The sequence below is a fragment of the Panthera uncia genome (assembly GCF_023721935.1).
Source record: "Panthera uncia isolate 11264 chromosome A3 unlocalized genomic scaffold, Puncia_PCG_1.0 HiC_scaffold_12, whole genome shotgun sequence".
NCBI classification, from domain to species: Eukaryota; Metazoa; Chordata; class Mammalia; order Carnivora; family Felidae; genus Panthera; species Panthera uncia.
Window position 1 is genome coordinate 10,102,423 of NW_026057579.1, and position 10,312 is coordinate 10,112,734.

Sequence of the window (10,312 nt, forward strand, 5' to 3'; positions counted from 1 at the left end):
CTCCTGATGAATAGTGAAAGCCTGTCTCTTTAGCATCTTCCCTCTGATTCCGGTTCTGCTACCTTTGGCAACATGGCATAGTTGTAATTTTTCTTCCCCACGTGAGGCCTTTCACGATGCGTCTTCAGCTGTCGTGGAGTAGCAATGAAGGGCAGTGGGGTTGTAAAAGCTAGGGAACCCTGAAGTTAAGGTGAGCGCGGAAGTTGTCCTTCCTTGGTCATGGCAGGTAGGTGCGAGTGCGTTCCCAGAGGCCTCCAAGAATGATGGTGGTAACTGACGGAAGGTGGGCAGGTCACAGCAGCAAGGCAGGGCAGAGAAGACCAGTGCATCTGAGCAACATGAAGCTCAAAGGAGGAGATCTTGCCTATGGGTGGACCGCACACGTGTGGTGGAGAAGCTGTCCCTGCCTCCCGGCCACAGAGTTAGGTCATAAAAAATTCATGTAGCAGATAAGACAAGGAGGGGGAGGAAAGAGTGGGCATACAGGTTGAAGATGCGAAGAGCTCACCATAAGGGAGTAAGGTTGAAATGAGGTGAAGTGAAAAGAACTGAGAAGAGAGCTGGTGAAAGGCAGAGTTGGGGAAAAGGAGGCTCAGAACAATTCAAGGGTGTACATGTGACCTTGAGTCCGTTGCCAAAATAGGCGGTTCCTCCACCCCTGACCTGAGGCAGTTGAGGACAACACCGCGGCAGCCTGAGCCTTGCTTCTGTCCCTCTCTTCTCCCAGTGGAAGCATGAGTGGGGGGAAAGCCTGCGTCCTCACCTGTGGCATGCCGTGGCTTGCCACCTGGCCCGCAAGGTTCTTGCTTGTCCGTTACTGCTAAAGGCACTGGATAGAGGGTTTGGTCTGAAGCCAAAGCAAATAGCAGCTAAGAGACACACAACAGTTGGCGTCTGGCTCAGATGGCTCTGGCGCCTTCCTAGAAACCACCCCCCCCCCCTTTCCTCCAAAGAAGTCTGCCTGGCTCGATGAAAACTACAACTAACATGTGTGCAGGGCTTTGGGACTTAACAGGCACTTCCACATGGGGGAATCTCATTTTATCCTGTCAACTGTGCTGGGGGTAAAGTTTATGATTCCCATTTTACAGATGAAGGAACTTCCAGCTTCATCATGTGTAACTCAATGACACAGAGGAAGTCATTACCTCTCTCTGAACATCAGCTTTCTTAGTAACAAAGTGGGACTAAGACTTATGGCAAAGTTGTGTTGAGACTTAAGTAGGATTATGTATGTAGGATGCTTGCACAGAGCTGGCATATGCTAAATGCCCATTCTGTATTCCCACTTATTTACCCCAGGGGTAAAATGACTTACCCTAGTTCGCTCCACTAGAGAAAGGCAGAATTGGGGTCCCCGTCTGTCCTTGCCACTGAGGGGCAGGCCATTCCTAAAGGGTGATAGGAATGACTTATCAATACAGCTTCAGTGACTGATAGATCCTAAGGATGGCCTCAGCACTTTCTTCCATGCCTAGGTGTAGGCTTCTTTGTAGTGTGAATTGATTGTCCTTCCCAATAAAAGACTGACCCTCTTTCCCCTCCCCCTTGAACCTGGGCTAATCCTGGGACTTTCTTTGATCAATAGCATGTGGCAGAAGTGACATTAGGTCTTGAGTGCCTGCTCTCACCTTCTAGGTGCTCTGTGACTCCTGTGTAAGGAAGCCCAGCCCTTAAGGATGAACAATCACACAGAGGGAGAATTCCAGTCATCCCAGTAGCTCAAGCCGTCACCACTGAGGCACCAGACATGGGACTGGGCCAGCTGGACAAGGCAGCCAGCCCCCTGAGTTGTCATTTCTTCTCTTCACTGGCCAACTCACGGTGGCATACTTGACCCCCATGAGACCAGCAGAGGGACTGCCCAGTTGAGCCTGGCCCAATTACAGACTCCTGAACAAATACATTATCTTGGCCTTAGGCCATTAAATTTGGGTGGTAGATTGTTGTGCAGAAACAGATAACTAATTCCTAAGATAAGATACTAGGGAAGTGTCAGTAAAACTGCATAGATACTAGAATCAGATACCAAAGGTACCCTAGACATGGTTTTGGGTTTTTTTTTTTTTTCCTTTAAATTATGTTTGATTATCCACCATCTTGTGGTCCTTTTGACTAAAGATGAAACCATGAACCTGATGAATTTACAAGGACTTATTCTTCTGATACCTGTAATTCTTTGAATAAATAGACACGGTGTGCTCTTAAATGCAGGGCTCAGGCCCAGGGCCTCATTTGTTCCCACCTCATCTCTCTGACCAATTAAGGACTGGACCATATATGCCTAATAGAGGGTCTTGGGAATATTCTCAGTGCCAAATGGGAGTCCGCAGTAAAGCTTGGGACCAAGCCTCTGCATCCTTGACCCCCGCCCCCAACTTCCTGTCCCTTTGGGGCCAGTTGGTGAGAACGTGCTTGCCTCTAATCAGCATCTCAGAGACTTCTCAATTGTTCTTAGCAAACAATGCTTAGAAAAGGGGATGCATTCATAGGGAGGATTAAAACAAGGTGTATCAGGAGAGGCTGAACTGATGACTCCAGCCCCGACCCAGCCTGGGTTGTTCTTTTCAGGTCACCCGGCCTGAATTTGCCCAAGAACAAGCGACAAGACTGAGGTGACTTCATGCAGTGGAAAACAGACCACATCCTCCCTGAGAGCCCAAACGGAGGCTGGCTTCAGAGAAACTGATCTGCATGCCAGTGGGAATCATCCTGGTAAAATATTCCCAGGCTCATCAGCTCGTCTTTAAGTAGAGTGAGATGGATAATGGGGGTCACAAGCCACCTGTGAAGCCTACTTTGCAATCTGGGGTGCAGGTGGCTGCGTAGATTCTAAAGTTCCTCCCTCCCCTTCCGAGGCTGAGTCCCGGTGGCACTGTCCCTAATGTTCTAGGTTCTGTTTCATTCGCTCTCTCTCATACTCCCCTCTTGTTCTCGTTGCCAACAGCACAGATAGGGCACAGGAGTCAGGGGCGGCTGAAATGACTGGTTTCTGAGCTGTGTTTTCCCTGTTCACTACCACTGCCCACTGAGAGCACACAGGAGTCAGGGAGGGGCGGTGGGCTGACCCCTGCTGCTCGATGCCGGGTGCCCAGAACTGTGATATGCAGTCCACCTGTCAGTCAACAGCATTTATGGAGGCTCTGAGGGGGCTCCAGAGGAAAGTACAGATTGCTGGAATGGACACCGGGGAACAGGAACTCTGGCTCCGGCCCTGACCTGCTGCGTGAATTATGGTGGATGAATAAATGAACATTTTTGGCACACTTTACAACAGGCTTTCAAAAGTACTTTCGATTCATCCTCCCCAAAGCACTGGGACATACGTGATATATGATGTACTGTTCCTAATTAAGAGGTGAAGAAGCTGAGGATCAGAGAAGCGAAGCAATTTGCCCAAGGGCACCATAGCAAACAGAACCAGAATCCACTGTCTCCGACCCCTCTGCTTTTCCCACCGTGCTTTGCTACCCTTTGGATGTTAACTTCTCTGAGCCCGAGTTCCATCATCATTGAAATAATGGCAATTTTACTGGGCACCTTCTCTGTGTGAGGTAAGCATGTTACCTGTGTTAGCTCATTTAATCCTTAAAATAACCTATGGGCAGAAACTATTTTTATCCCTGTTTTGGAGATGAGAGAGTTGGGGCTTACAGAGATCAGCCACCTGCCCAGCCAAAGCCAAAGTTCTTAGCCACCTTGCCATATAAGTTCCCATGGGTGACTGGAATGTTTTTTTCCCACCCACTTACCTCACCAGGCAATACAGAAGACAAAATTAGATGATGGATGTGAAAACACTTTTTGAAAGTTAAACATGTGGGGCATAAATATAAAGAAAAATAAAAAATCTCTACTCCTGTAGACCTTATGCCATAACAAAGCCCAAACTAACTTCCAACAAACTGACATAACAAGTCCTCACTGACATAAAGCAGCAGACACAGCTACGGAAAGAAGTTGCAAGGGGAGGGTGACGGGGGTCAGAAGCACCAGTTCTGGAGGTGATTTAAAAGAGGTAAGCTCTGCTTATGTTCCTGGCAGTAAGCAGGCACAGAACATGAGAAAAGAGAGGGATGCCAAGCAGAAACCATGGCCAGACGGGCCACGTTGCCTTGTCCAGGGGAAGGTAGGCAGGAATCCACGCAGCGATGGAGATTCTGATAGAAATGAGCGGAAGTGGGTGATGTTCTTGAGGCCATAGTGTATGTATGCATGTGTGTGTGTGTGTGTGTGTGTGTGACCGGCAGGGCCATTCACCCCCCCACCCCCCACCCTCTACAGCGTCATGCACAATAGCTTCATCCGTTATCTCAAACACAGACCAAAACTCATCTTCCACTAAGCACTTCTTGCTGCCATAATCCTTGATCCCCCACAGAATCAAAATACGCTCTCTGATCTTGGCACAGACTCTTGCTCTCACTTGTGGGCCTTTGCTATGGACTTTTATGTCTCTGTTTATTTTGTGTGTTTCATGAGTGGCTCATGCCTTTAAAGGAAATGCACCACCAGCCTTGGCCTGTCATTATGGCCCTTTGCTGGCCACGGGCTGAGCTGGCCCTGCTCCTGGGATGGGTGAGCCTGGGCTTTTAATTTGCTGTGACAGGAGATAATTGTTGCTTGAGTTTCCACCTCTGAAAATAAACCAGGGTGGTACTTCCCGACTGGGAGTCCAGAGAGGCAAGCTCATCCCTGGGGCCAGCGCCAGGGGGAGGCTTAGCCAGGGCCAGAGTGGCTGGTCTCAATGTCCCTCACCTCCTTTCCTTTTCTGGATTTCAAAACATACAATTAGTGTTTTCTTTAAGATCTCAGAATGGCAACGTTAGGAAAGTTCAGGGAGATTTTCTGATAATGTGTGCAAGAATTCTAGAGGTGGGATTCTGTGAAATTTCAGACTCTGAGGATACTAAACCCTCCACTCGGGCCTAATTAGCCCCAGTTACAGCTGCATTCAAGTTCAAGCACATCAGAGCTTGCCCACAAGGGCTACAGTCCATGCCTTTTTCTTTCTTTCTTTTTTTTTTTTAAATATGATATCATGCCTAGAAATATCTGGGCAAAGTCCCACCAATCAAAGCCCTCTGGATTGCAAGTCAGGTCTTGGGTTTTGGGTAAAAGGCAAGGCCCTGCTTAGCTATAAATTGAGGTATCTGGAGATGACCTTCTAAGGTTCCTTCTGGCGCAAGGATCCATTTATCTTGGACTCCATCCACGGGCTTGTCTCACCAGAGTTGAATTGAACGCAAGGTATTGTGAAGCCTGCACGGGTCATACAAGTTCAGATGATACAAAGATGTCTGGGAGTTGTACATTTTAGCTATGCCTTAGGACTAACATAATATAAAAGGAGAACTCAAAGGCAGGGAAGCTCATTGTGGTAGAGAAGAATGAGTCCATGAGGATACTGTCCCGAATGTTCTGGGACCCTGCAGAAGGTTTCTCCGGTGCTCTGGATCTCTCTGTTCAAATCCTGACCCTCTACTCATTGGCTGTCTGACCTTGGGAGAGTTGTCTTAGTTTCCCCACCCACAGCCTGGAGAAGATAAGACACCTGCCTCACTGAGCTGTCATGAGCTTTAAGACAGATGGTGTGAGTATGGTGGTCCTTTGTGCAGCTCACTAAAAATTTCTTACCTTCCTCCTTTTAGGCACATGGTAAGGCTGCAAATCCCTAGCCCCTCGAAGGTGGACTTACCCATGTGACTTGCTCTGGCCAATGAAATGAAAGCAGAAGGTCTCTGTGTCGCTCTGTGCAGAAGCATCGAATAGCCAGTAGGAGACGCTGCTGTGCACCGCCCTGCACACACCCCCCACCCCCGACCATGGCAACTAGGGATGCAATAGATGAAATAGGTGGAGCGCTTTTATTCCAGGTGGACATATAAAGAAATGTGGAGTGGAGCTCCTTAGCTGACCTGCAGTAGACATTTACCGAGATCAAGAAGTAAACTTATTATTAGCTACTAAGACTTTGGCGGGGTTTGTTATTACAGCAAAAACTAGCCTACCCTGACTGTAACAATATATTTGAAGTACCTCACATAGCCCCTAGAACATAGTGATCTAATAATAAATGATTGTTCCTATCTTGATTCTTCTGACAAAAGTCAGGACCACTAGCCTTTGAAGCAACCACACAGAATCTAGCACAGTTCTGAGCAAATGTTTGTACACTCTTTTATAGTGACATTGGATGAATTCAGAGTCACTGGGAGCTACCAGAACCAGGAAAACGCGGTGCCCAAGAAAAGTGAAACTCTTTCCAGCAGCCGGAGAGAGAGAGGACTACTATTTGCCTAAGGTGCAGAATGGTCTTTATGTCCTTCAGTTTTCATCAACCAGAAAGCAGGAAGGAGAACAACTGGTTCCTGTCCCCACTCTCAGTGAAGTTATTTCAGGGCCATAAGCCCAGTGCATTCTTTGCTCAGAGTAACAGGGAACAGGTGCTAGGTGCTTGATCCCAAAACTTGGCATTGATTACTTAACGCAGACACCAAGATCTTTGTTCATGTCGTGTCATAGGAATATTTTCCTCGGAAACTCAGTAAGTTATAAAAACATAAAAATCTTAGTTACATTAGAGTAAAGGGAGCCACAGTTAACGAACCTCATCATTCATTCCTGGTGAGTCTCTAGTGACAAAGGAGTTTATCACAAGTATAGAAGAGGCAGTTCAGGTAGAAGTTAAAAGCATGATCTTGCGGGCACCTGGGGTGGCTCAGTTGGTTAAGCATCCAACTTCGGCTCAGGTCATGATCTCTCAGTTGGTGAGCTCGAGCCCTGCATTGGGCTCTGTGCTGACGGCTCAGAGCTTGGAGCCTGCTTCAGATTTTGTGTCTCCCCCTCTCTCTGCCCCTCCCCAGCTCAAGCTCTCTCTCTCTCTCTCTCTCTCAAAAAAATAAATAAACATTTTTTAAAAAGGCATGATTTTGGATGCCCATGAGATGTAGGTTTGCATCCCAAATCCTTCACTTACTTGTAAGATAGTATGCATTCAAGAACTTAGAACGGTTTCTTATACGTGAACAATGGTCATCATATACAATGGATTGGCTGATAATTTTTTATATTTCTATTATTGCTTTAGTCACTTATTCATTCAAAAAATATTTGCTTCAGTCTTTTCCCAGTGCCACAACCTCCTTTAATTTTCCCAGCAACATTATGGGATCAGTAATATTGTTCTCATTTTATGAGTAATTAAATTGAGGCACAGAGACAATAAGAATCTCAAGACCACATGGCTAGTTAAGTGGTAGATTTTGGGTTTAAACCCAGATGTGAAATAGAGAAGTCCCACAAAGTCATAGTCTATAGAAAGGGGAACTTGGGGGTAAATTCCAAAAGCCACATGCCTCCTAGAAAGAAAGAAGAGGATATTTTAATACCACCTAACCCACTCTGAAGCCCAGTGAGCATAAACCTAATGGGGTATTTAATATAGAAAGGTATGCTGACAAAGAGTGTGAGTCACCTCCTGAGCATAAATACCATCTGTGCAGGGAACGTGTGGTTAAACGGGGGAAATGCGTGTCATTAAAAAGTATCCAACTCCCCTGGAAACCACGCAGACCCAACATGGCAGCTGAAGACCAGCCTTCCTTGCTGGACCCAATGGGTCCCCGGAAGGAGATGCTGAATTAGGCCTCTAAACCAACCCTTCGACGTGAGTCTAAAGCTTTTCCAGTAAGGTAAACACTCTCTCAGGCCTCTTACTGTCTCACACCTTCGTTGGCGTAATAAGGTGATCCTAGCTCAGACAAAATAGTGGTTAGGAAGGGATTTTCTTTTTTAGAATCCAGTCAGTTATCAGTGCACATAAAGAGCACATAGAGATCACCAGTATTTCCTGGACTAAAAGGGAGTGTAAAGGGCCGGAGTGTTTCATGAATTAGCCTTATGAATTTCCTTGACAGGTTCAGTCTTTAAGCTTCACTAGCTGCTGCCAAGCTGGAGAATTAGGCTCACTATATTTCATTGCCTTTCACTCAATGATTCAACCAATATTGCTCGGGCACCCCTTAAACAGAGTGTGGTTAGGCTCTGTGAGGGAGGCAGAGATGAATTTCCTGCCCTAGGGGAGCTTGCTTGTATGGTAGAAGAGAGAAGTACCCCCAAGGAAGGTTCTGGAAAGGGAGAGCTTATAACAGAGTACTGGCTGTCCAGCAGTGAAGTGGATTTTGGGTTGGAAGAAGGCCACAGTGTTTGAGTCAGGTCTTACCTATTTCATTTGTGAGCCAGTGTTCTCAGGCCTCCCCAGTTTGATGTGATCAGGGAGGCCTGTTAACACGAACACCTACATTTCAGGGCCTCTTGGCCCTTGCCTACATAATTACAGGACCCTTGCACTGCTGTAGAGCCTCCCTGGGGACTATTAGGAGCCCCCAGCGTGCTCATCCCCTGGCGGAGCCCCCGTGAGGGAGGGCAGAATCTGTTTCCCAGCTACTGGGCTGCCACACCCCCCAGGTCCTCTCAGATGCTGTCTCTGTGTTCAGCACAAAGGTGGGAAGATTCTCCTTCTCGCCCCAGATTTCACAAGATACCTCACCAGTGGAGGCCCCTCAGCCTGATTCCCCCAGTCTAGGTCTCAGTCTGTGGTACCTGAGGGGAGAGAAGACCCAAGACTGGGTCCCTTGCTCTGCCTTTGTCTCAACTCAGCCCGACTCACCTAAGCTCAGACACTTCCGTCACCCCAGGCAAAGGGGCTTATGCACATCAATTCCTTCAAATAAAGCCTGAGACTGGGGAAGTGACCTCCCTTCCAGTGGCTCTGTAATTCATCCCCAAGCCAGGAGAGGTAGGAGAGAATTAAATGTAAACCGGATGGGACAGAAGGCATAGTCGGGACTGTCTCAGGAGGCCTGTGGCCACTCTCGTCCCCATCACCCTGGGGTTGTGCCCGCTGGCACTGCCCCAGACTCTGCGGACTCGGTGCTGAATTTACATCTACCAGCCCAAAGTCGCAAAATAAACACCATGCCCAAATCGCAACTGTCTGCCTAGAAATAGTAAGACAGGATTGGTGTAGAGGTTTGAACTTCCACCATATTGACTCAACCCACCGTGGAAGCCAGAGACCCCAGCTTAGGAGATGGCTATTTGCAGCCCGGTTGGTGTCATTTTGGGGGCAAAACAAGGAAAGCCTCTCTGACCAGGGCGATTTTCTCCTCACTTGTACTGAGATGCTGCTGCATCCGAAGGGATCTTATTTAAGATCAGAATCATCCGTTGCGGGTTGATACCTTGACCAGCTTTCTCCCTGGACTTGGGAGCACAGTGTTTGTAGACATTCGTCTCCAGCCAGGTCCAGCCATCTTCGCCTTACAGCTGGGTTTTCTCTGGAGAGACGGCTGTTTAAAGCTCAGCCCAACACTTCCTGACTTTACTGTGCTCGTATCTACAGCAAAACTGCAGTCACTGGTTTGAATGGACTAATCAAGACCTATGGCTTGCTGTCTGCACTAATCACCACTTTCCTAGAGATCAAAGCCACGTGGCTGTGGAGACAGGCTTTCAGCAGCTTTTCTCCCATCCTTTCCTGATCAGAGTGATGTATTACCCGAGTGCCATGATCAGCTCAGGGTATCTTTACTTCAGCTATTTGGTACCAGACTGTGGAGTATTTGGTGATTTAACAGTTTGCGTCTATGCTTAACCTGCCTTGTAAATAACCCTTGGATTTAAAAAGAAAAAGGAAAAAGGGAAAGGAAAAGAAGAAGAAAAAAAGAAAAAAGGAAGACACAGAGAAAGGGAAATGAGAAAAAGAAAAAGAAAAAGAAAAAAAAAGCCTTTTCCATGTGAGTCTATGAAACGGAAGGAGGTGATACTTGGGAAATAGAAAAGGCCCCATTCAGTCCCGGGGATAGACAAGCACGCTGGGAGGAGGAAGGGCTGCAAGGTCTGGATGAAATGGAGCATGCCCAATCGGAACAACTCTCAGAGGAGGCGGCCCCAGGGCATGCGCTCCTGGCACTGGGCTCACCCTCCTAGCTATGGGAAGCATACCCGTGGGATTCCCACAGACGAAGAAGCCTCTAGGGCAAATCCCAGGTTTCAGGGCCCCTGCGATCTTCCTGCTAACCACCTCAGAGAATGAAGTACAACCATCTAAGCGTTTGGATTCTTTCTGTGCTGCCCCTGTGGGAGCAAAAGGTCTATTCTGAGTCTGTACCAGGCGTTCACATTCAGGTGAGCTGGGTACTGAGCAGGTGGGGCAACAGCTCAGTGGAGGAGGGTTGCAGACCAGCTCTCCAGGTTGCTATGACCACAGAGCCCCGGAGCTCCATGGGATCAGCTATCTCCCCATCCC